The sequence below is a fragment of the Natrix helvetica genome (assembly GCF_964273705.1).
Source record: "Natrix helvetica genome assembly, chromosome: 4".
Classification (NCBI taxonomy): Eukaryota; Metazoa; Chordata; class Lepidosauria; order Squamata; family Natricidae; genus Natrix; species Natrix helvetica.
In genome coordinates this window covers 138,149,801-138,173,328 of record NC_138550.1, presented here as the reverse complement: position 1 = coordinate 138,173,328, position 23,528 = coordinate 138,149,801, and the positions used below count along the sequence as shown (strand labels likewise).

Here is a 23,528-nt window from a genome sequence, read left to right as displayed (position 1 = left end):
TATTTCCCACCCCATCTGTTGTTTCTCTTTCTGGATGTATTCAGCCAAAATATTTGTCATAATGTCCCTTATATTTTCATCATCTGCCTCCAACACGTTTTGAAATCGAAGGTAAAAGGACATTCTCTCAAATTCTATTTTCATCTGTTGGGTATCAAGTTCTTTGTTCCCCTTCTGCACCCCTTCGATCCCCTCCCTCATCTCAGCCGCCCCCCCTCCAAAAGATCCAGTCTCTGTGAGTTTTTGTTGATTTGGGCCTGGTTCTCTTTAATTTCTTCTTTCATCTCCTTTAGTTGTTTTTTTTAATTTCCTCTTATCCCTGTAAAAGTTGCTGAAACATTTGTTGAAACTCCGTCTCTGTAGTTTTAGGTTGCATCAAAGCTGTTATCGTTGATTGTGTACTAGGACTAGATGTTGCAGATGTCGGGGCAGAGGCAGCAAAGCCAGGCTTTCCAGGGGGTGGTTTTTTAGGAGACATTGTTTGTGGAATAGAGAATTCAGTCAGTACAGGGAGTGATCGGTCAGAGAGGTAGAACAGCCAGGAGAGTCCAGGAGACAGAAGGTCCAGGCAGTAGAGGATTTTTCTAATCCCTCTGGCAATAGAGTAAAGTTTTTCACTCCAGGGAGTTCAAAAGGTAGCAATCAACAAGAGATTTGTCTGAGTAGCACGGAGACAAAGACCAGAAGCCTGAAGTTTTAAAGGTGGAGTCAGGTTTCACAGTTCAGAAAGACAACGGAAGTGTGCCATCTTGCCCTGCCAGCTTCGGGTTTAGAGGCATAATAAAGTTTTCAAAGTTCCCAAAGTTTCCAGATCATCATTATGTTATGGAGTTAAATCCGAAAATTTACTTTTAGTAAGGGCGTGACATCATTGGTTGGCTCTCCCCCTCCTCCTTTCCCTGGGGCTGAGAGCAAGAATTGTTTCAAGCCACCTGTCCGAGGGGGGGGGAAATCCCCCTCTCTCCAGCCGCGCCTCTCCAAGTCAAGCCGAAAGGAGGAAATTTAAACTGCTGACAGTTTCTCCAACTTGGTAAAGGGAATGGAAGGGAGTTTTCGCCTCACCGCCCGCAGCCGCGTCCTTCTGCTCGCTTATTCTACGCACAGCCTCGCAGCGAAGACGCCGGAGCGTCTCCCCATCATGCTCCCCAGTGCCTGGAGCGAGGCAGCCCCCCCCCCACCAGCCGCCGCCGATCCCGGGGATCCCCCGCGGTGCCGCCCCTCTGGCAGGAGCCTCTACGGGGCGTCCTGTGCCCCCCAAGGAGTGGGGAGCCCACTGGGGAAGCGCAGGGCGAGCAAGGCTTGCCCGTCGCCGTCAGCCGCCAGAACCGGAAGTGACTGTTACGACTTTCTTGTGGACCACAGATTCTCTATATCTGGCCTAAAGAATAAACATTGTCGGATTAAAAAATGTCAGTATCCAAACTGCATGTTCCCAGTCATGTTGAACACAATAGAATTTTTGAATAGATTCTCTGCAAGCACAGAGTATCTCACACATGCATACAAAGTTATTAGTTGCACAGTAACACTCCCTCTACAATTAATTATTTCATTAAATGATGAGCCACATAATTATAACAATAAAAACCAGTCACACATTTAAGCTATGTACAATCATAAGATGGATTTATTTTAGGGTACCTTCTATAATTAAATCTTGCTATTTTGTGTTGTAAGACTATTTAAAATGCGAAACAGGAAACCCAAATCAGACTTTGGAATTCAAGGTTTTAGTGAAAATGAAACAACTGAGCAGTCTTGCATAAACCAGTTACTTCTCTCCCTGCTTCCACTATGTCCTAGTGATACTTCTTACCATGCAGAATATAACTGGGGAAGGAAAATGCCTAACATTATTTTTAGCCATGAGTGTTGCAAATAAAGTACTGCAAATAACTGCAAATTAGTTTCAGTTCAGTTAGGGTATAATGGCTGCCTTTCCGTTTGTTGCCTAAATGGCACTGAAATGTACAGAGGTGTATTTAGTCAAAGAAAGAGCTTCCATTGAATTGTGCAAAGTACCGTAACTTGGAATAGTCTAATAGCCTCCGCACATTTTAATAGAACATATGTTAAACAGTGAAGAGTGATTTTACACAATCTTGTGGATCTGGTAATCACACACCCGTGTGCCAAGGAAAAATGCTAAGTGAAAAGTGTTCCCATACATGATCATATGAATTCAAACTAGATTTTATCTTCTGTTGATGATAGCAAGGTTATATGATAGTGCAGTATGTGGCAGAAAGACAGTGATCAATCAGATTTGATATTAACTAACGTCTCAAAGAAAGAGACAATTTGGTCTAATGGTTAAGGTGGTTGAAATAGATTTGGCAGCCTAAGTTCTAAAGCTGCCTTAGGCATGGAATCAGCCATGACTGTCTTTCAATTCAACGAAGAACTACTTCTAAAAATGTTGCCAAAAAATGCAGGGACCTGAGAAGTTGGACACCAAAAGTCAAGCCTAGCCCACCCTCCAAAAATCCCAAGCCCAATATTCCAGCTCACAATTTTCAACTGTATAACATGTGGAGTATTGAGATTAAAACTGATTTAATGTTGTAGATAGAACTAAACTTGCTTGATGAGGGAAAAAAGACACTACGATAAGATGGGTTACATTCCTGCATATTTGGCATTTTTCTAGAGGATGTCCTCTAGATTAGTCATATTGCTTCCTGGTCTTACCTTTTGAACAGAGGTACCACCAAGGATCTTTCTTACTTTACTTTAATAGAGCGCAGTTTATAAATAATGCAACAGCTATAAAGCTTTTTGCTGAAAGTTGTTACTTTTCATTGTATGGCATGATGTTTTCCACCTAGAATCACTAGTTGAGATGGGCTTCTATAGAAATCGAATAAATAAATAAATAATACGGTGGCTATATTTATAGGATACTGTAAGCCTGGTTTATAATAAATCACTGATAAAAGTCTTACATGAATGTTATACTAATTATATGATCCAACAATGTCTAGCCGGCTACCATGCCTGTTGGACAGCATTACATCAGCTTTTATGATGACTGACTAATACTTCTTGGTTTTGTCTGAAGGCTGGACAGTTAAAACATTCCTCTGCAGTGACTGGATTGGACTGGAGCCATTAAGTGGGCAGGGAAGGGCTGGAATTCCCTGGCTCCTCCCATCAGAGATATATTTCTTTTTTATTTTTTCAATGCCTGCAGGATCTTTATGTTGCAGATGCTGAGATGCTGCAGCTGGAACAGCAGCCCCATTTTGTAACCCCTCCTGTTTTCTATCCCGGGACAACAAAATGGGGAGTTAAACATAAAGTAATCCCTGTCTGGGTTTCTCTAACATGCGGCCCCACAGATCAGAGAAATCAACTAAGAGCAAGCTCTAAAAACAAATTTAAGGGCCCTCATATTACAGCAGGGATGTCCAAACTTGGCAACTTTAAGACTTGTGGACTTCAACTCCCAGAATTCCCCAGCCAGCACCCCTGTATTACAGACTTGGGACATTTACTGAGCCCAACATGCCATGGCTTAGGATATAACACAAATTAATTCAATGTCTTGATTTATTCATCATGCTAAGCCATGAACTATAATACCAGTAGTTGATAAACCATAATGCAGGTAGTATTCGACTTACAACAGTTTGTTTAATGACAGTTGGAAATTACATCATCACTGAAAAAAGTGACTTATGACCATTTCCCCCCTTACAACCACTACAGCATCCCCATAGTCATGTGATCAAAATTCAGATGCATGGCAACTGACTCATATTTATGACGGCTGTGGTGTCCCAGGGTCATGTATTCACTTTTTGTGAGCTTCTGAGAAGCAAAAATCAATGGGGAATCCAGATTCACTTAACAATTGTGTTACTAATTTAACAGCAGCAGTGATTCACTTAACAATTGGGGCAAGTAGGGCAAACCTCACTTAAATTTCTCATTTATCAACCAAAAATTTGGCTCAATTGTGGTCATAAGTCGAGGACTACCTGTAGTTAGTTTTGAGTACACAAAACGAAATGAATGAGTTCTATGAACCAATCACATTCCATTAACTTCAAATTAAGTCATCTGTGGCATGTTTGCTACAGGTGCTACAGTACTGTAACTTCTCTAAAGATATAATCAAGTCACTGAAGAAACCTGGGAGCAACTTTTTACAAATAGCACATTTTTTTTCCAAAGGCATAGTTTTTGTGAACTTCATGTACAATAATTAATGAACTCGAGGTTGACATCATGATTCAAAATAAGCATAATCAACTTCCCATGACACTCTATAGCCAACCTCAAAGTGAGTGTTTTAGAAGACTGGAACTCTACCATGAATAGGAGGTTGCTGAACTCACATCATCACATCTCAGAAGGTGTCAACAAACACAATGGGTTGTAATGCATTCCACTTATTAATTGATAAGTGTTTGCCCTGCACAGTACTCCATCTCTCAGATAACTTGTATATGTATCAACCTTTCTTTTCCTTTTTCACCCCAGTTTAAATCTTACAACAGCCTAGGCGTTGTAGTGCATCAGATGAAGGGGGCTGCAACTCACAAAAGCTTGTCTTTTAATAAAATGCCTTAGTCTGAAAAGGTGGCATAAGATTCCTTCTGATTTTTCTGCCACCAGACAAGTAATATCTCTCTCCTTCTGGGTGAAATCACTGATGGCTAAGAGATGCTGGGATGCCTGCAATGAATCATCAAAGCGCATCAGGCTTGATTAAAATCACCCGATCGGGGATGATCGCATAAGCCCTTCCAGCTTTCGACGTATGAGACGGCCCACTGACCCAGTTAAAGGCTGCACTGGCCACCATCTGCCCGGTTTAAAACTTGGCCATTCCTGCCTGCCCGCGCAGGGATCATTCACGGGCCGGCCCAGGCCAGGCGAGCTTGAGCAACCTGAGGCCACCGATAGTTGGGGGGGGGGGCTCCCCTCGAAGAAAAAGGCTGGCTGGCAATATTGCTCCGACGGAAAGTTCAGGGGAGCGCCGCGCGCTCCTCGGCCGAGATCGGAGAAGCGCGGACAGAAAAGCGCAAGTGCCCGGCGAGACGGAGGAAGCGGCTGGCTTGACCGTCGACCGAAGGACCAAGACAGCCGCGACCTCCTTCGCCCTGAATTAATAAGGCCGCCAGCTTGCCACTCTCGCCATTTGACCGACGCCGCCGACGCCGCCAGCAGTGCCGGCGGTGGCGAGTCTTGCGAGCTGGCGCTCATGCGCATTGCCGCCGATGCTTTCGCGCTGTCCTCTCCTGCTCCTCTGGCGCTCCTCCTCTCGCGGTGGCGCAGCGGCGGCTATTATACTAGAGTCGTGCGGGTGTTTTTACCCCCTTCTCCCGCCCTCACGTATCAAAATTCCTGAGTCGGAGAAACTGCCTGCTGTGGGGGGATCTTCTCCCTCTCCCGCCTTCACCCCGCGCCTGAGAGCGAAAGAGTGAGGCGGGTGCCCTGGGCGCCGCGCTTGCTCGTTCCCCGGCGGCGTCTCCCTGCCTCCCTCTCCGCCTTCTCCGTTTTAATGTGCCAAACGAGATTGCGGAGGGCTCCAGGCTGCCCAGGCCAGTTCCCGTTGGACCCGGCGCTTCTCGCCGCAGGAGTCGCAGCCGTAGTGCGGTAGTGCCGCCTCCCGCCTCTGGAGGCGCGGCGACTCACGCTGGAGAGGTGGGGAGAGCATCTTCGGCCACGGACTGTCCGGCGAGTCCGGCGGAGGTGCCGCGAATTCTGGTAAGTCGTGAAAGGTTGGCATTTTTAATACGGACCCCGACAAACGACGAGACGGACCCCTTCTGCTTGGGGAGACTTTCCTGCTTCAGGATCCCAGGATGGTCTATTAGATCTTGGAGGGGTGGGGAGCGTAGCTTAGGCTGGCTGTAAGTAGCGAGGGCAGTGCGCTCTGTAGTTGCTCAGAAGCATTTCTGGGAAGCTACAAGAGCCCCAGATTCGGCAACCGTAACTTGGATCCAGAACACTGAACTCCCTGTTCAGAAAAAGCCTTGGCAGTTGGAAGGAAGGGAGGGTAGGGGCCAGAGGATCTTTGCTTCTGGATTCCTGAATGGAAAGGGAACAAGTGGCCACCAGCAGGTTATCCTATGGTTTCGGAAGATTTAGTCCAAGAATTAATGCAATGTACACAGAATTTGAAGAGTGAGCACTCAAATAGCTTGGCCCTGAAAGGCCTTTTTTTTTTTTTTTGCATCTCAAGAATGCATTGATCTGAGAGGGCAGCATTCTGCTAACAGTTTTGGGGCTTGCAGAAGACTGAGACTGAGAAGGGGTGGTGCAGTTTTGGGGTACAGAAATGGCTACCATTTACTCCCACGTGTGCAGAAGGATCTTAGCCTTCTCCAGAAGAAAGTTCAGTGCAAACCAATAAGTCCTTCTTGAGCTGGTGCATTTCTTAGATCTTAGGATTGTGGTATCAGTTAATTGATTGCAGCTTGACTTTGGGGTGGGCAAAATGCAGGGGAATGGTGGTCCCGTTCAGTTTATGAAACTTGCTGGGTGGTCTAGGGAAAAATCCTAGAATAAATGTGTACAGACGAAGGGGGAATGACAAAATTGTTTCTGAGAGGCACTTTAGAAGGCTGAATAATACCGCTTTGCAGAGAAAGGGGGTGAAGAAAGCTCAAGAGGAAAGAAAAAGATGAGAGAGTAGACGCAACTTGGCATAATGTCTAAATAAATTAGTGAAGGTTGCCAGTTATGAACTTCAATAACAATTTGTGTTTAGGTGCCTTTACAGTCTGAAATTAAGGACTTGTGCAGTCATAGAATTTGAAAAGTAAGGTGTTTCCTTGGGGCTGGGGGGAAACCCCTAGTTGTCTATAAATTGTAACATAGAGCTGGTTGTTTGATCGCAGCTATTTGTGGTTGTAATCTTACATAATCCCCATGATGTCAGTGGAAGTATTTCCAAATTAATGGTTTGTAAAAAGCAGTCCAAAGAACTAAAGTCTGTTATGACATTATTTGGGAGAACATGATGGGATGAGGAGATTGCTGCAGTAGGAAAGAAACCTCCATTGTGATTCAAGCAGAGGATGGAGAAAAGGTAGCATGTGGCAAGTGTAATGTACATGCAGTATGAGTAATTTACTCTAGCACAGAAAGAGCTGCAGGATTATTCAGTTCCAGGTATTGGATCACAGGTTGTGCAGCATCTAGTGGATTGTTGCCAAGTCTTTGTAAACATGGCAAAGGGATCTTTTCCCCCCTATTCTAGTCACAGCACATTTCAGTTAGATTTATTTCTAAGTTAACATTCTCTCAGCTATCAGTTAACTGATTACAGCTTGGCTTTGTATGAAGTGGTACCTTTGCTTGTCTTTAGATTTATGTGAACATTTTTCTGAAATCTGTCAGCACCACTTTAGGGCCGTAGTGACTAGTACAGATGCTATATTTGTGCAGATTTATCTTATTTAATTTTGGAACTCATGCATATCAATGGACTTTGGAAGAATCCCAAGAAATAGCTTCTGGGAAGCAATGATGGACTGAAAACTGTTCCACAAGAGTAAAGCTAATGAGCACAACAGAAATGGAAGCTGGTGAATGGATCAGCTCAGAATTCCCCACTGGAATAATAAGAGGACCGGGATCACCCCACAGGTACTCCATACAATGGTGCCCCATAAGGAGACTGTAAGAGCGTTTAATAGTTTTTAGAACTGTGGGAGCTGAAGGAAAGTCATCTCACCTAAGCCACACCTTCAAAAGATACTGGGTTTGGATACTTCTTTTCTTAACCCTTTAGGAAATTTCTTGTTAATGGCTTTATGGATGTCAAGCATCTTCAGAAGAGCAAGTTTCATTACTCTGTGTGAATTTCCTTCTATTTTTGATCAAAGAAGTTTCATGCAAGTTTAAGGACTTAAACTTACTTAAGCCCTTAAGTAAAAGGGCTACTCAAATGTTGGTTTTGGAGAGTTTTGAATATTTTACACACGCATACACAAATATTTTGAAACTAATTGTAAGAAACCTTACTGATAGAAAGTATCTTTATTGTTGAATAAAAATGATAAAAGGGGACTAAAAAAGTTGACTAAAGGAAAATAGAAAGAACTAAAGAGTATAATTAAAGGAGAAGAGATCCATTAATTCAAAACAGAGCACATTTGAATGTAGAACAATTCAAAGGTATTTAAGAAAAAAGCACTAATTATTTTTAAGACTTTGCTATTATAAAAATGGATTTAAAAAATGGAACAGATTTTACTAGATGAAATAGAAGGACTGATCTGAATGTGGATGTGAAAATGGATTTTAAAATATGCTTCAAGAGTGATATGCAAAATGATGTTACACTGAACTTACAAATGAAACCAGCTGATGTTCTGATAATTTAAAGAGGATATATAAATAATAAACCAGAAGAGGGACTTGGGTAGTTTTATTATCTTAGAGTTACAAAAGAGGTGTGCCAAACCTGTAAGGAATTTCTGACAGGACACAAGCTATTGTGTTAAAAATAAAGGAATATAAATTTGATTTATTTGATTGGGGTTAAAATATATGTGTTATTCCTGGTAATTCTTAATGTACTTTTGCTGTTTAGGGCTGAATGATAGGACTTTATAATTTATATATAAAGATGAGATATGGGAAGATATTTTACTGAAATGTCAGAGAAGGTAATAAATTACCTTAATAATAAGTAATGTTACTATATTTGTCTTGATAAAGTCATTTTTATATATCTTTTCTTTTCTTTTTTTCTGGGCCTCTTCTTTTTTCTTTTTTCTTTTTCTTTTTTCCTTAATATTTTTCTTTTTTAACTTAAAGGTACCTTTAAAGGTATCTTTAAACCTTTAAAAAGTTATTATCAAACAGAGCATTCTAAGAAACCTTTTATTTGTTGGCAAGCGCAAGATGATTTTTGACAATATTAAGTATATAATTATAATTTGTGAAATAAATTGATACTAACTCAGTGTATGATAGAAGAGGTGAACTCTGTGTCTGCATTTCATTCTTGGTTTCACAGCACAGCACTTTTATATGGTAGCCAGGAAAACTACGGTAATTGCATACATTATCATGAAGTCAACAGGAATTCAGTTCAATTTTACTTTAGCATGCAGCATTATATTTCAGCCTCTGCAACTTTAAGATTTTGAGAGCCACACAAAATGACAAATGTGCAAGGATCCTGCTATAAAGAATACTCTGGATAGCTGCTACTCATTATTGGCAATGTTTAATTAGTAAACCACAACATCTGTTCTCTGGATCTTTTGAGAGGTAACTACAGGTCAAGCTAATATGGTACCTTCTGCTGTTTGAAAAACTACCTTATTTTGATAATGCGATTGTTTCTTCTAAACCAGGAGAAAGAATAAATAGGCAGCTAGATATCAATCATGATGTATAATATTAATTTTCCTGAACTATGGTTGTAACTGTATCTTAGGTTTACTCAGAAACAATTTTTATAAATGTGTTTAATGATCCATCTTACATCATTAACTGCAAACAGTACATGACATCATAACTTGAAATAGATAATAGAAATGATTCCATGAAAATTTTACATTTACTTTATACTTGCAACAGCCTGTGATGTAGGTTAGCCTGATGAACTTTGCTATTAAATGTAGAAATTAGGAGTCGTAAGCTATAGAAAATGCCGCAATGAGCAAACTATATACTACTGTATATACATGCATAATTCTTGAACATGGTACAGTAAATTAGAATAAACTTTGGATCCTGGGTCTTAAAGTAAATTTTCACATGCATACTGGAAATTTTATGATTTGTAGTTCCTATACAACTAGAAAGCATCATGTTAAAATATTAAATGATAATACATCATCCATCATTAAATGTTGCATATACTTTCTTTGGATTGATTAGAAAAATTTCAAGGTAATTCTCTTGCACATATGGTACAATGCCCCCACAAACTGCAGCTGCAGTGCAGTCTTTGAAATGCCACTCTCAGGCTGAAATCTTTATTTCCTTTGGCTCCCAAGCAGTATAAAACCTTTCCCTCTGCTATGCATAAGCTGGAGCTTTCTCTGCATAGATGCGGAGGTGTGTATTTATGGTGATCTCTCCATGGAACTTACTCCCACTGTTACTTGAAGAGAAAACTTCCAAGCTAGTCATGCAACAGAAAAGCTTTTCAGCTAAATACAACTAATGATCTACTTATCTATGTACACAGCCAGTGATTCATAAGTATCTGAACTGTAATGCTGGGAATATGAAAGGTCTTTAACCTTTTCTTTGGATCTGGCACTCAGAGATCTGGCAAGGAGCAAAGCAATTTATTATCATGATTTGTGCTGACTATTTGAGCTGATAAGAAAAAAGCTTGTTAACATGTATTTGCAAAGCATTAAGAGTCTGCCAGTTAGGATTAGAATTAGGATTCAGAGCAATTAGAATATTGAATAATTTGTGTTCTGTCTTTAGGCCAGAATATACCATGGTTGATGATGTATTTACAAATTGCAGGAAGGATAAAATCCGATCTCAAGAATGAAAGAAGGATTTTTTTAAAAAAAATGCAGCATTTGAAATGCTCTTACTGTTATCTAAATATTAAAATGTTAACAATCTTTAATTAACACCATACAAATAGCACTCTATTGAAAAAATAAGATGGATTATGTAGTTTTACAATATAATAAAATATGACAATAAAATTTTGAGGCATAATTCTTTCATAGGTCCTTTCTTGGCAAGCCTGCTGCAGGGCATGCATTATGTAGGTCTTCAGCACATGGAATCAGAAAAGGCTATCCTTGACTCTTCAACCTGCAAAAGAAACATTTTAGGATAATTTTTATATATTTTGTAATCTATACACAGATTGATTATATTTGTATATTTCACCAAGCCTTAATATGATTTATTATATTTATTTTATTTTATTTCAATTTTATCTTATTTTCTCATTTTGGTTTCTTATGATTTATCAATTCTTGTTTGGAATTTATGATTAATGATTGTAACTATGATTATGACCTATTATTTGCTGTTTATATGTACACTATGAGCTTATGCACCAGAGACAAATTCCTTGTGTGCCCAGTCACACTTGGCCAATAAAGAATTCGATTCTGTTCTGTTCCGTTCCACTCCGTTCCTGTTCCTATTATTGATGTTTTTGATCTGACCTGGATGCAGTTATTTTTTTCTTAAGTTTTTAATCCATTGAACTCTTCAACATTTTATTAATTACTCTGATGAAGGGGCAGAAGGATTATCTATCAGATTTGTACATGATGCAGAATCGGATGGGATACCTAAGGCTGAAGAAGACAGGCAATAAGTTCAAAATTATTTTGACAGATTAGAGAAGTGGATGAAATAACAGAATGAAATTAACATTTAGAAGTATGCCAATTGCTAAGAAATCACATGAAGGACAAAGATTATCCAGGAACTTAGAACAATACAGTAGGTGTTCACAAACTAAATTCTGTAGGAGTCAACTGTAAGATGCAATTGTATGATTGTAAAAAGGCAAAAAGAAACGCATATTCCAAAAATTGGATAGTAATAACAATAGCACTTAGACTTATATACCACTTTACAGTGATTTACCGCCCTCTCTAAGTGGTTTACAGAGTCAGCATATTGCCCCCAACAATTTGAGTCTTCATTCTATCCACCTTGGAAGGATGGAAGGCTGAGTCAACCTCGAGCCTGCTGATATTTGAACTGGCAAATTGAAGGCAGCCGGGAGGCAGCACAAGTAGCCTGCAATACTGCACTCTAACCACTGCGTGACCGGGGCTCATAGTGTTCATAGATGTTTTCTTGTATATATTGGGGTTCTTATCTCCATCTGAGCATATTTTTCTGAACCATTGGAAAAGGTGGATCAAAAGGAGTGGCAGATAAGCCTTGTGAAGAGAGACTAAGGGAACTAGGTATGTTTAGCTTTTGAAAAATGATGACTAAGAAAGGATCAATAGCACTTTATAGCTACCTGAAAAGGTGTCATTCAGAATACAGTCAAAGATCTGTTCTTTATTGGCTAGAGTGCAGAAATAGAATAATAGTGCTTTTTTTTTTACAGGAAAACAGGATTCAATTAAATGTTATGAGAAGTTTCTAACAGGTAGAACAATTGGTCAGTGGAACCATGGGTTATGGTTGGCAATGAGCAGCCTTCACTGAATGTTTTAAGCAGAGGCTGAACAATTACCTCTTGATAATGCATTCATGTGAATTTGAATTTTGAATTTATTAGATTTGTTAGCCGCTCCCTCTCCACGAAGGGACTCGGGGCGGCGTACAATAAATAAAAACACATATTATACAATTAAAACATTTCACGGAGGAGGTATCAAAATCGCATAATACAATACATAGGAATAGTCATAATAGGATTAAAAATTAAAATACCCCAATATAAAATTACAAATTTAGAAGATTGCCAGGAGGATAAAGATGGAACTATAATTGAGCCAGGCCGGCTAGTTGAAAAAGGTGGGTCTTGAGTTTTGAACGGAAGGAGCAGAGGTTGATAGTAATCCTAATGTCGGGGGGGAGGTCATTCCAGAGGGCTGGGCCCATCACAGAGAAGGCCCTGCTCCTGGGCGCCGCTCTCTGGCACTGCTTAGTGGACGGCACCCGGAGAAGTCCCTCTCTGTGAGAGCGAATTGGTCGTAGGGATGTATGGGGCAGGATGCGATCCCGCAAGTAGCTAGGTCCTGTGCCATGGAGCGCTTTGAAGATGGTAATCAACACCTTGAAACGCACCCGATAGACCACAGGGAGCCAGTGCAGCTCGCGCAGGAGAGGTGTTATATGGGAGTATCTGGTACTCCCCATAATCACCCGCGCGGCCGCATTCTGGACCAACTGTAGTCTTCGGGTGCATCTCAAGGGGAGCCCCATGTAGAGATGTGAATTTCTCCATAGAGGAAAAAGTTGAACACAGCCAAAAGGTGAACTTAGCTGTTGCTGATGTTTAGGGGACTGAAGATGATTAGGGGACTGGAGACTAAAACATATGAAGAACGGTTGCAGGAACTGGTATGTCTAGTTTAATAGAAAGAAGGACTAGGGGAGATATGATAGCAGTGCTCCAATATCTCAGGGGTTGCCACAAAGAAGAGGGAGTGAAACTATTTTCCAAGGGACCTGAGGGTAGAACACGAAGCAATGGGTGGAAACTAATCAAGGAGAGAAACAACTTAGAACTGAGGAGAAACATCCTGACAGTTAAAACAATTATTCAGTGGAACAGCTTGCCTCCAGAAGTTGTGAATGCCCCAACACTGGAAGTCTTTAAGAAGATGTTGTATAGCCATTTGTCTGAAACGGTATAGGGTTTCCTGCCTAGGCAGGGGGTTGGACTAGAAGACCTCCAAGACCTCCATTCCAACTCTGCTATTATATTGATGTGAAAAACATGCTTAAATGTGTATGAACTTAGGAAATTGGTTCATTTAACAAATCACACATAACCAAACAATGGGGTTTTTTTTAATAAGAAAAGAGCATTTTACTGTATATTTGTTTGACAGCAATACTTTAGTCTTGCTATATAATATAGGCTTCAGAGGCTTTATAGGAGCCTGGGGAGGGTGAAAAGAGCCTCCCCGCCCCCCGGAGGCCCTCCGGAGGCTTCAGGGACCCTCCGGAGGCTTCCCTGAAGCCTTCGGAATGCTTAAAACGACCCTCCGAGCAAACCGGAAGTGACTTCTGGTTTGCTCAGAGGGTCGTTTTAAGCGCTCTGAAGGCGTCAGGGAAGCCTCCGGACGGTCCCTGAAGCCTTCGGAACGCTTAAAACGACCCTCCGAGCAAACCGGAAGTCACTTCCGGTTTGCTCGGAGGGTTGTTTTAAGCGTTCCAAAGGCTTCAGGGAAGCCTCCGGACGGTCTCTGAAGCCTCCGGAGGGCCCCCAGGGGGGGAGCTCTTTTCACCCTCCCCGGGCTCCTATAAAGCCTCTGGAGCCTGGGGAGGGCAAAAAATGGCTTTTAAAAAGGTGAACTCAGCTGGCCAGCATGCGCATGTGCACTGGCCAGCTGACAGGGCAGCGCCTCGCGTGCCCTGACAAATGGCTCCGCGTGCCATAGGTTCGCCATCACTGCTACATATTAAATATAATTTGTATGAATAAATAATTTTTGTGACTATTTCCATGTTACACTTATAAAATTATTCTTCTTCTTTACAGAGCCAAAATGCTTTAAATGAAGACATCATAATATTAGTACAAGATTACAAATCACTTTGTACAAATCAAATCAGAATCAGTTATATTGTTAAATATTTTTGCTGGTACTGATGTGTATGCCCCATAGATGTTGCATGGAATGTGAGTCATAGTAATCATACTATCCTCTATAACTCAAGGTTTAAAAAAAAACGAGTACTTGGAAGAATTGTTTTAAAAATTTAACAACTACGTAAATTAGTTTTTCTATTTTTTTGTTACAATCTATTTTAATGAAAAATTAATGTTCCTGGATTATTCTTAATATATCTGAAACCCAGTGTTTGCTGAAGAACCTTTAATAACAGTGGATAAGAGAGGCAAGGCTCATTCATGCATCAATTTCCATTAAGTAACTTAAGTTTCACATTATCCAGTTATTAAAATAATTTTAATTTGGTGGATTGTACCATCAGCAACCTGCTTTTTAAGAAGGAAATATTTCATAAACTAAAAAGAAATTGTGAAAAGAATCACAGGGTTATTTGTTGTGACATGAGTCTTTCAGTCATTAATCTTTATTGACCTTAAGGCAGCATTCCATTATTTTTCCCAGTCACAAATGAAAATGTTCAGTTGACCTGGATTCTTCAACCATAGAAAAAAATAGGGAAGAAAATCCTTTTCTGAATCCATGTGGGTCATGCAATACTATATTTAGGCTACATAGCCGTTAAAAAAAACCTCATATTATATATTAATTTACTGATAGCAAAATAATTTCTTTTAAAAATTAGGACTATGATTGAAGATCAGTAGCAATAGCATTTAGACTTATATACCACTTTACAGTGTTTAGAGCAGTGGTGGGTTTTAAATCCTGTCCCAACCGGTAAGGTTGGAACGGGCTTGCTGGCATCCACGTGGATGCGCGCTGCATGCACATGCATCTTGGCGCTTCCCTGAGCCTCTGTGATGCTCCAGCTGCTCAGTGGAGCATCGCGCAGGCGCTGTATGCACTATGTGGGTGTGCGGAAGCTCTGAAGACCTAAAAGGACGGTAAGGAGCGAGGGCGGGTGGGTGGGCCCTCCGGAGCACCGTACCAGAACGGTATCTAGTGCTTCGGACTGGCTCCAGTACGCGCATACCAGAGAGTACGCCTGCAAACCACCACTGGTTTACAGCCCTCTCTAAACGGTTTATAGACTCAGCACACTGCTCCCAACAATCTCATTTTACTGACCTTGGAAGGATGGAAGGCTGAGTTAACCTTGAGCCTGGTGAGAGTTGAACTGAGAAATTGCAGGCTGCTAGCAGTCAGCAGAAGTAGCTTACAGTGCTGCATTCTAACCACTGCGCCACTGCAGGTCAGTAGCTGTATCAATAACTGGATAGCAAATAGCTTTGTATAAATCCAGAGCGGTTTCCCTGAGAGTTCTTTTTTTTTTTAGCAATATATTGATTAGGGTTATGCAAAGCCTTAAGAGAAGGGTCAGAAGCAATCATCCAAGATCCAGTTGCTTTGGCCATTGGGAGATCTCCTTATGTGCTCTCATGTGCTGTGCAGCATTTACGTCAAAGGCTTTGTATGGTGCAACTTACATGGTTAGGGTGTTTACTTGCAAAACAAAACACTGTTGCAAAGGTATGATTATGTTTGAGAATCAGCAAGGTTATTGAGTATTATTCTAGCAAATATCTATTGTTATTTGTACACAAAATACATTACAATATTTCAGATGTACATAAAAAGCCCTGTCTAAAATATGGAAGATTGATACCAACAACAATGGGCATAATTTAAGATAACTTAAGAAGGTCAATTGCAAAATCCATTCCTTTTCCCATCTCTCTTCCTGTTCTAGGACTAATGCTGGTTTATTGTTCTGCTAACAATAATACCGTTATAAGATTCTCTGCTTGTAACTTGAACTTGATTTTAACTGCATAACTGAACATATTTATTTGTTCCAAAGTTTCACAGTATAAATTAAGCAGCTCCTCCTTTACATGTGTTGCCCATATTAATTTTTGCATAAATTGACACGTTTGCTGCTGAGGCGGTAATACTGTTAGAAATCTGTGTTGTGACTGCTGTTGGAATTCTGGTCACCATAATATGATGCCAGTATGTGATTAAAGTAGCTCAAAAAGGTGCAAAAAATGGAAGCCACTCATTCCAGAACTAGAACAATCCCTACAACAGGAAGAAGCACGTTTTCTAAAGCCAGAGGCCAAGGATCAGAGGGGCTTTCTAGTAATGTAGATTTCCCCCCTTTTCTTGTGATGAGAGGAATTGCACAGAAGATGAAATGGGAGCATTTTAAAGGAGTCAAATATCCCTGTTCCTACCTTTATTTTAAGTTTTTTTAAAGCTGAATATTATTTTATTTTGAGTATTCATCCAATTTACATGGGATGCTATTGGCGTGCTTTGGTCTTATGTTTTTAACATTCCATATGTAAACTTCCATTACAGCAACCTGAACTGGGACCAGTTAATCTAGAAACCAAATCTTTCAAATTTTGATTAGTAATACTTATTAAAATGAAGATGCAGAATTCCACTGAACTTTCTACTTATTTAAATGAGAAACCTACATGTGGACAAACTAAAGCAGAGAGATTCTCGTTCATTTTTTCCACTTGTTTTGGTTTGAGAAGAAAAAAGCTTCTCTTTTCCGTGAAAGAAGGAAAGGCTGCACCTGTCAATTGTTTTGGAAATGGCTATTAGGCTTGTTATCAGCGTGAGAATATGCAACATTTTGTGGTTTTTACTGTTATTGCAGCATTATAGCCATATGATTAACATAGGGTTCGGTATGGTTGAATATATACCTGTATATAGGACACATATTTTATTTTTCCTTTCTGCCTGGAAAATATTTTGAAATTCATAATATAATTTATAGACTTTTATCAGCAAAATGTACTCATAAAAATTTATTTTACAAATCAGAGATCTTTACTTGTGTTCTAGTACCATAGCAACTATATTCCAAATTTGGTGTTCAAATTTGGTCTTTTTAATCTTCTGAACCACCTGCCCATTAAATCAGGGAAGCCCGTTATGAGAACATAGTACAAATCTGTACAGCTCAATTAATTCCAGGAGTATGCACATTAGCCAATGTGAAAATGGAAAAGTCAGTTCATTTACTTTCATATTAACACTTTTAAATTATAAATAATCTTATTATTTTTATTCTTTAAGAATAAATACTTGAATATTTTGCTACAAAAGATAAGAACTTGGATTATGATTTTTTTATGACACGTTAAAAAATACAAACTTTTAGTGCTGTGATTCTATTGCTGATACTTTGAAACTGTTTATAATATGACAGTTATGTATAGTGTTCCTTCAGCTTTTCAGTGTTTTCATCTATGTAGATAAGCTTTCAGATCTCTGCAGCACCAGGCAATAATAGTGCAAAACATTTCACTTCCTAGAATAAAGATCCAAATATGATTTTAAAATAAATTTGTTATTTATAACAATAGAAATACAGATGGTTAGATATGTTTTGTTACAATAAGTTTAGCTTAAGTGCTTGCTGCCTTTCATTGCAAGTATAAAATGCTTATCGTGCTCGTAAAGGTAATGGAAATATGTCACTCTGCAGTCCAGCTGAACTTAAAGCTGTGACTTACAGATATGCTCTTGTGAATCAATACAATACAATACAATAGCAGAGTTGGAAGGGACCTTGGAGGTCTTCTAGTCCAACCTCCTGCCTAGGCAGGAAACCCTATACCGTTTCAGACAAATGGCTATCCAACACTTCTTAAAGACTTCCAGTGTTGGGGCATTCACAACTTCTGTAGGCAAGCTGTTCCACTGATTAATTGTTCTAACTGTCAGGAAGTTTCTCCTCAGTTCTAAGTTGCTTCTCTCCTTGATTACTTTCCACCCATTGCTTCTTGTTCTACCCTCAGGTGCCTTGGAGAATAGTTTGACTCCCTCTTCTTTGTGGCAACCCCTGAGATATTGGAACACTGCTATCATGTCTCCCCTAGTCCTTCTTTCTATTAAACTAGACATACCTAGTTCCTGCAACCGTTCTTCATATGTTTTAGTCTCCAGTCCCCTAATCATCTTTGTTGCTCTTCTCTGCACTCTTTCTAGAGTCTCCAAATCTTTTCTACATCGTGGTGACCAAAACTGGATGCAGTATTCCAAGGCATTATAAAATGATATTAACACTTCATGTGATCTTGATTCTATCCCTCTGTTGATGCAGCCTAGAACTGTGTTGGCTTTTTTGGCAGCTGCTGCACACTGCTGGCTCATATTTAAATGGTTGTCCACTGGGACTCCAAGATCCCTTTCACAGTTACTACTGTTGAGCAAGGTACCACCTATACTGTACCTGTGCATTTTGTTTTTGTTGCCTAAATGTAGAACCTTACTCTTTTCACCATTAAATTTCATTTTGTTAGATAGTGCCCAATGTTCAAGTTTGTCAAGATCCTTCTGTATCTTTAGCCTGTCTTCTGGAGTGTTGGCTATTTCTGCCAGCTTGGTGTCATCTGCAAATTTGATGAGTTCCCCATTTATTCCCTCATCCAAATCATTGATGAAGATGTTGAAGAGTACTGGGCCCAAAACAGAGCCTTGGGGTAATCCACTGCATACCTCCCTCCATGTAAATGCAGTTCCATTGAGGACTACACGTTGAGTGCGGTTGGTCAGCCAGTTACGAATCTATCTGGTGGTGATGCTGTCCAAACCACATTCTTCTACTTTATCTAGTAGTAGGTTATGGTTTACCTTATCAAATGCCTTACTGAAGTCCAAGTAAACTATATCGACGGCATTCCTCTAGTCCACTAATTTTGTCACATTATCAAAGAATGCAATAAGATTAGTCTGGCATGATCTGTTTTTGACAAGCCCATGTTGGCTTTTGGCTTCTAGGTGTTCACTAATTCGTTGCTTGATTATCTTTTCCAGAATCTTTCCTGGTATTGAGGTCAGGCTGATAGGTCTGTAGTTTCCTGGATCTGTTTCTTTCCCTTTTTGATCACTTTTAGCAATGGAAATGGCAAACATAGGGAGTGATTCGTTCCAGTTAATTCCAGTTAGGACCAAATAATTAAAAACATCCACCATTATACTAGGATACAAGTCTAAATTAAGTACCTTGTGCTTGCTCTAGTGCAGAGTTTCTCAACTTAACAACTTTAAGACATGTAGACTGCAGCTCCCAGAATTCTCCAGCCAGTATCTTAAACAGAATAACAAAATAACAGAGTTGGAAGGAATCTTGGAGATCTTCTAGTCCCAACCTCCTACTCAAGTAGGAAGCCCCTATACCATTTCAGACAAATGTTTTTTCACACTCTTCTTAAAAACCTCCAGTGTTGAAGCACCTACAACTTCTGGAGGCAAGTCGTTCCACTGATTAATTGTTCTGTCAGAAAATTCTCCTTAGTTTTAGATTGGTCCTCTCCTTGTTTAGTTTCTATCTATTGCGTCTTGTCCTGCCTTCAGGATCTTTGGAGAACAGGTTGACAACCCCCCCCCCCCACCTATTCTTTGTGACAGCCCCTTAGATATTGGAACAGTGCTATCATGCCACTCCTAGTTCTTCTTTTCATTAAACTAGACATATCCAATTCCTGCAACCATTCTTTGTATGTTTTAGCCTCCACTCCCCTAAATATTTTTGTTGTTCTTCTCTGCACTCTTTCTTGAGTCTCAACCATTTTTTAATATTATGGTAAACCAAAATTGGATGCAACATTCCAGGCATTTTGTATTATGGTGGACCAAAACATGCAATATTCAGGTTGCTGAGGCTTGTAAATACTGCTGTAGTGTAATATGTATATATATGACCCTGACAGAACCTTTTTGAGAAATTATAGCTTTAGGGACCAAAGCTTTCCGCTGAATTAGTTAGAACATCATGCTAAGTCAGTAGCACAGAAGGGGGGAGGGGATTGGCAATTCATCCAAGAAGCCGAAAGCAGCAGGAAGACCTTGAGGCAGAAATCTAAAATCTGTCTCCAGTTGAGAATGATTAACTGAGGTGAAATTTTGAGAGATTTTGATGAGGGAAGAGCTATTGATCTAATTAAGAGGCTTTTGCATTTTAGAATTCTATCCATTATCTCTAAGAATGTTAGAAGCTATATTCTGACTCCAGTTGGAACCAACTCTTTATTTCCTTATATAAATAATCTGCTTTTAAACATCTTTCACGTTTTTACCCCCTGGTGAATGGGTATTGATTGTGATATAATTGTCTCCATCATAGAATACACATCCAGATAGATAGATAGATGATAGATAGATAGATAGATACACACACACACACACACACACACACACACACACACGCACACACACACTGTTCATGGAATGGACTCCTGTCTCTAGTTTTCAAAAATCTTATCTCCAGGAAACCTGTATTTTAACCATACATGACAGCAAGAATTGAATCTGGTTGAATAAATAAGAATTACCATGTTTCCCTGAAAATAAGACCTCACCAGGTAATAAGCCCAATCAGGCTTTTGAGACATGCTCTAAAATAAGCACTCCCCAAAAAAATAAGCCTCCCCAAAAATATTGCAATGCAGCAGCAGCAGCCACGAGGCTCGCTGCCTCCTACACCTCAAAAATAATAAGAACTCCCAGAAAATAAGGTCAAACACTTGCATTATCAAGAGGTAATTGTTCAGCCTCTGCTTAAAATATTCAGTGATGTCTTATTTTCAGGGAAACAACTGTGTTGGATGATAATTTTGCAAAAATGTAATTCAAAGGCATGAGTGATTATAGGCGCATAAACACCACCATTATACGAGCTGCACTGGTTAGCTGTAGGCTTTCTGGTGAAATTTAAGGTAGTGGTATTCTCCTATAAATTCCTGCATGAGGCAGCTTCTGAGTATTACATACATTAAACAATGTCAAAATAGCAACGTCTGTGATACTATAGTATGTTTCATTCACGTTTCATTTCATTTCCAATAGAAGTATTTTACAATGGCATATATCGCCAAGTTATGTTACACATGGATAGAACTACATCTGTGTGGCTTTGAAATTTCCCCATTCACACTCAATATGTAGCACAGAGCCAGGGGTGTGTTCCGTCAGTTGCTACTGCCGGTTCGCTCAGGGGTATGTATGCACAATACTAAAAAAAAATGCTTCTGTGCATGCGCAGAAGCAAAAAACAAGATGGTGGTGCCTATGGGGCACCGAGAAGACTGGTTTGGGGGCGTGGCAGGCCGAGTTACTATCTACTTGGCCGAACCAGTAGGAATCCACCTCTGCACAGAGCAATGGTAAAGTACAAAAGAACATTCCACAGTGTTCACCAACGGTGCCACAGAAAGAAATAACAATGTAACAATATAACAATATGCTCAACAGGTAGAGATTATCTTCATCTAAAAAGCCATTGGATGCTGCAGAAATCGCTACTCGAGTATTCATTAATACTGCATTTTAGTAAACTTTAGTACCATGTGGAGAAAATGGATCAACAATAAGCTCTTTCAGATATTGATGCATACATTTTGGACCAAAAAGAATGGCAAATGTTAGGCTACGAATTCTATGTGAAGTCCATAAATTCACCAGCACTGCTGAAGTGAGATAAGAGCCAAAGTTTTTTTTTTAAAACATACTACAAATAAAATCTGTCCAGGCTTCTAAAATGATGTGTGTGACGTGCTATGAATCTTGTGTAATCATAGCATCTTTCTGCTATTCATTAAACCAGGCTGGCTATTCCAAGTTCCCTGCTGCTTTAGAAGTCGCATTAACTTTATGACTAAATCAGAAATGAAATCCTGAAAAAGTCAGGTGCTCTAATGAATAGCAGAGAGATGCTACTGCTGGATGAGAACTGTAACACTTCCCTGAAAGCTTGTGCACATCCCTACTAACTACTACATTTGGCACAAAACTACTTTTAGAATCAAGTGCAAGCCATCCAACCGAATCTAAGGAATTAAAATGCACACGTAGATTTATTACAATCAATAGAAATGTAAATTAAATTATGTCAAAAGACAGTTACAAAGCAGAGCAGGAACAATACATGAAATTAAAGAAGAAATAAGAGTAAAAATGAAGGACTGATTCCCAAATGAGACCCTAAGAAAGGCTGATTTCTAATAATGAAATAAGTTGCAGGAAACAATGCTGTTTTGTGCAGTTACTTTAACATAAGCAACAGAGGTGGTACTCAGCAGGTTCTGACCAGTTGTGGAGAAATGGTAGCGGAAATTTTGAGTAGTCCGGAGAACTGATAAATACCACCTCTGACTGGCCCCACCCCCATCTATTCTCTGCCTCCTGCATCCCAGCTGATCTGGAGGAAATGGGGATTTTGCAGTAACCTTTCCCTGGAGTGGGGAGGGAATGGAGATTTTACAGAATCCTTCTGCTGGAGTGGGGTGGGAATGGAGACTTTACAGAATCCTTCCCCTGCCACGCCCACCAGGCCACGCCCACAGAACCAGTAGTAAAAAAATTTGAATCCCACCACTGATAAGCAAAGTTATGATTTCAAGAAGAATGTCAGTACTAGGGAGCACTGTTAGTAAAATTTACAATTGCAACAGTGTAGACCTTTGGGGGGGGGGAATGCACCTGAGCAAGCATTTCACACATGGAATGAATCAGGAACATTAGGGTTACTTTTATAGTTTTAATGATTCTTTGTCCTGTAGATGCTTGCTATTATTTGAAATGTCAGCATCAAAGCCAGACATTTTACTCATTTAGCTGGCTCCAACCTGGTGTTGGATTTTAGAAAATGTTTTCAAGAAGAAAAAAACCTTTCAAAACTGATAATAATCAATAGGGCAACATTCTTCACTTCCCACTTTATGTTATTTAGAAGCTGTTTGACAGTTTGAGAGCTTCTGCACCTCAGCCTAACATTTTTCAGAGATTGCATCACCATTGACATCTGTGATTTAGTAAAATGAATGTGTTCAGAGTTTTTATCCAGCCATATATGTTATTTCTTTCTTACTTGCTTTTGTCCCATGTATATGACTAATCAGGAGGCGTTCCTGCCAAGATGAATGTCTAGCTCAAGGGAATAGTAATTTTTGTGCCACACTTTAAAACATAGCATTGCAGAGATGGATAGAATAAATACAGATGATTGAGAGAAGCAATGACTTAGTCTGATAGAAGTAATGCTATGCTTTGCAATCAGAAAAATCTGCAGTGGTCCACTCAAATGAAAAAAGGAAATTGCATGAAAACACAAATGTGTCCTCTTCTGTAACTGAGTTATTGCTTTCTTTTAACTAATTCAGAATAACAGAATAGTCTTGGAGATCTTTAGTCCAATCCTCTGCTCAGACAGAAAACCCTATACCATTTCAGACAAATGGTTATCCAATCTCTTCTTTAAAACTTCCA

General features: G+C 39.8%; 1 protein-coding gene across 1 annotated transcript in view; it reads left to right on the top strand.

Annotated features, from left to right (window-relative positions):
- The first annotated feature begins 5,387 nt into the window (after positions 1 to 5,387).
- PAG1 (phosphoprotein membrane anchor with glycosphingolipid microdomains 1) overlaps positions 5,388 to 23,528 on the top strand; it is a 98,134-nt gene continuing 79,993 nt past the window's right edge. Inside the window, exon 1 of the mRNA XM_081950827.1 lies at positions 5,388 to 5,718. The gene's annotated coding sequence lies outside the window, so the exon portion shown is untranslated. The remainder of the gene's footprint in view (positions 5,719 to 23,528) is intronic.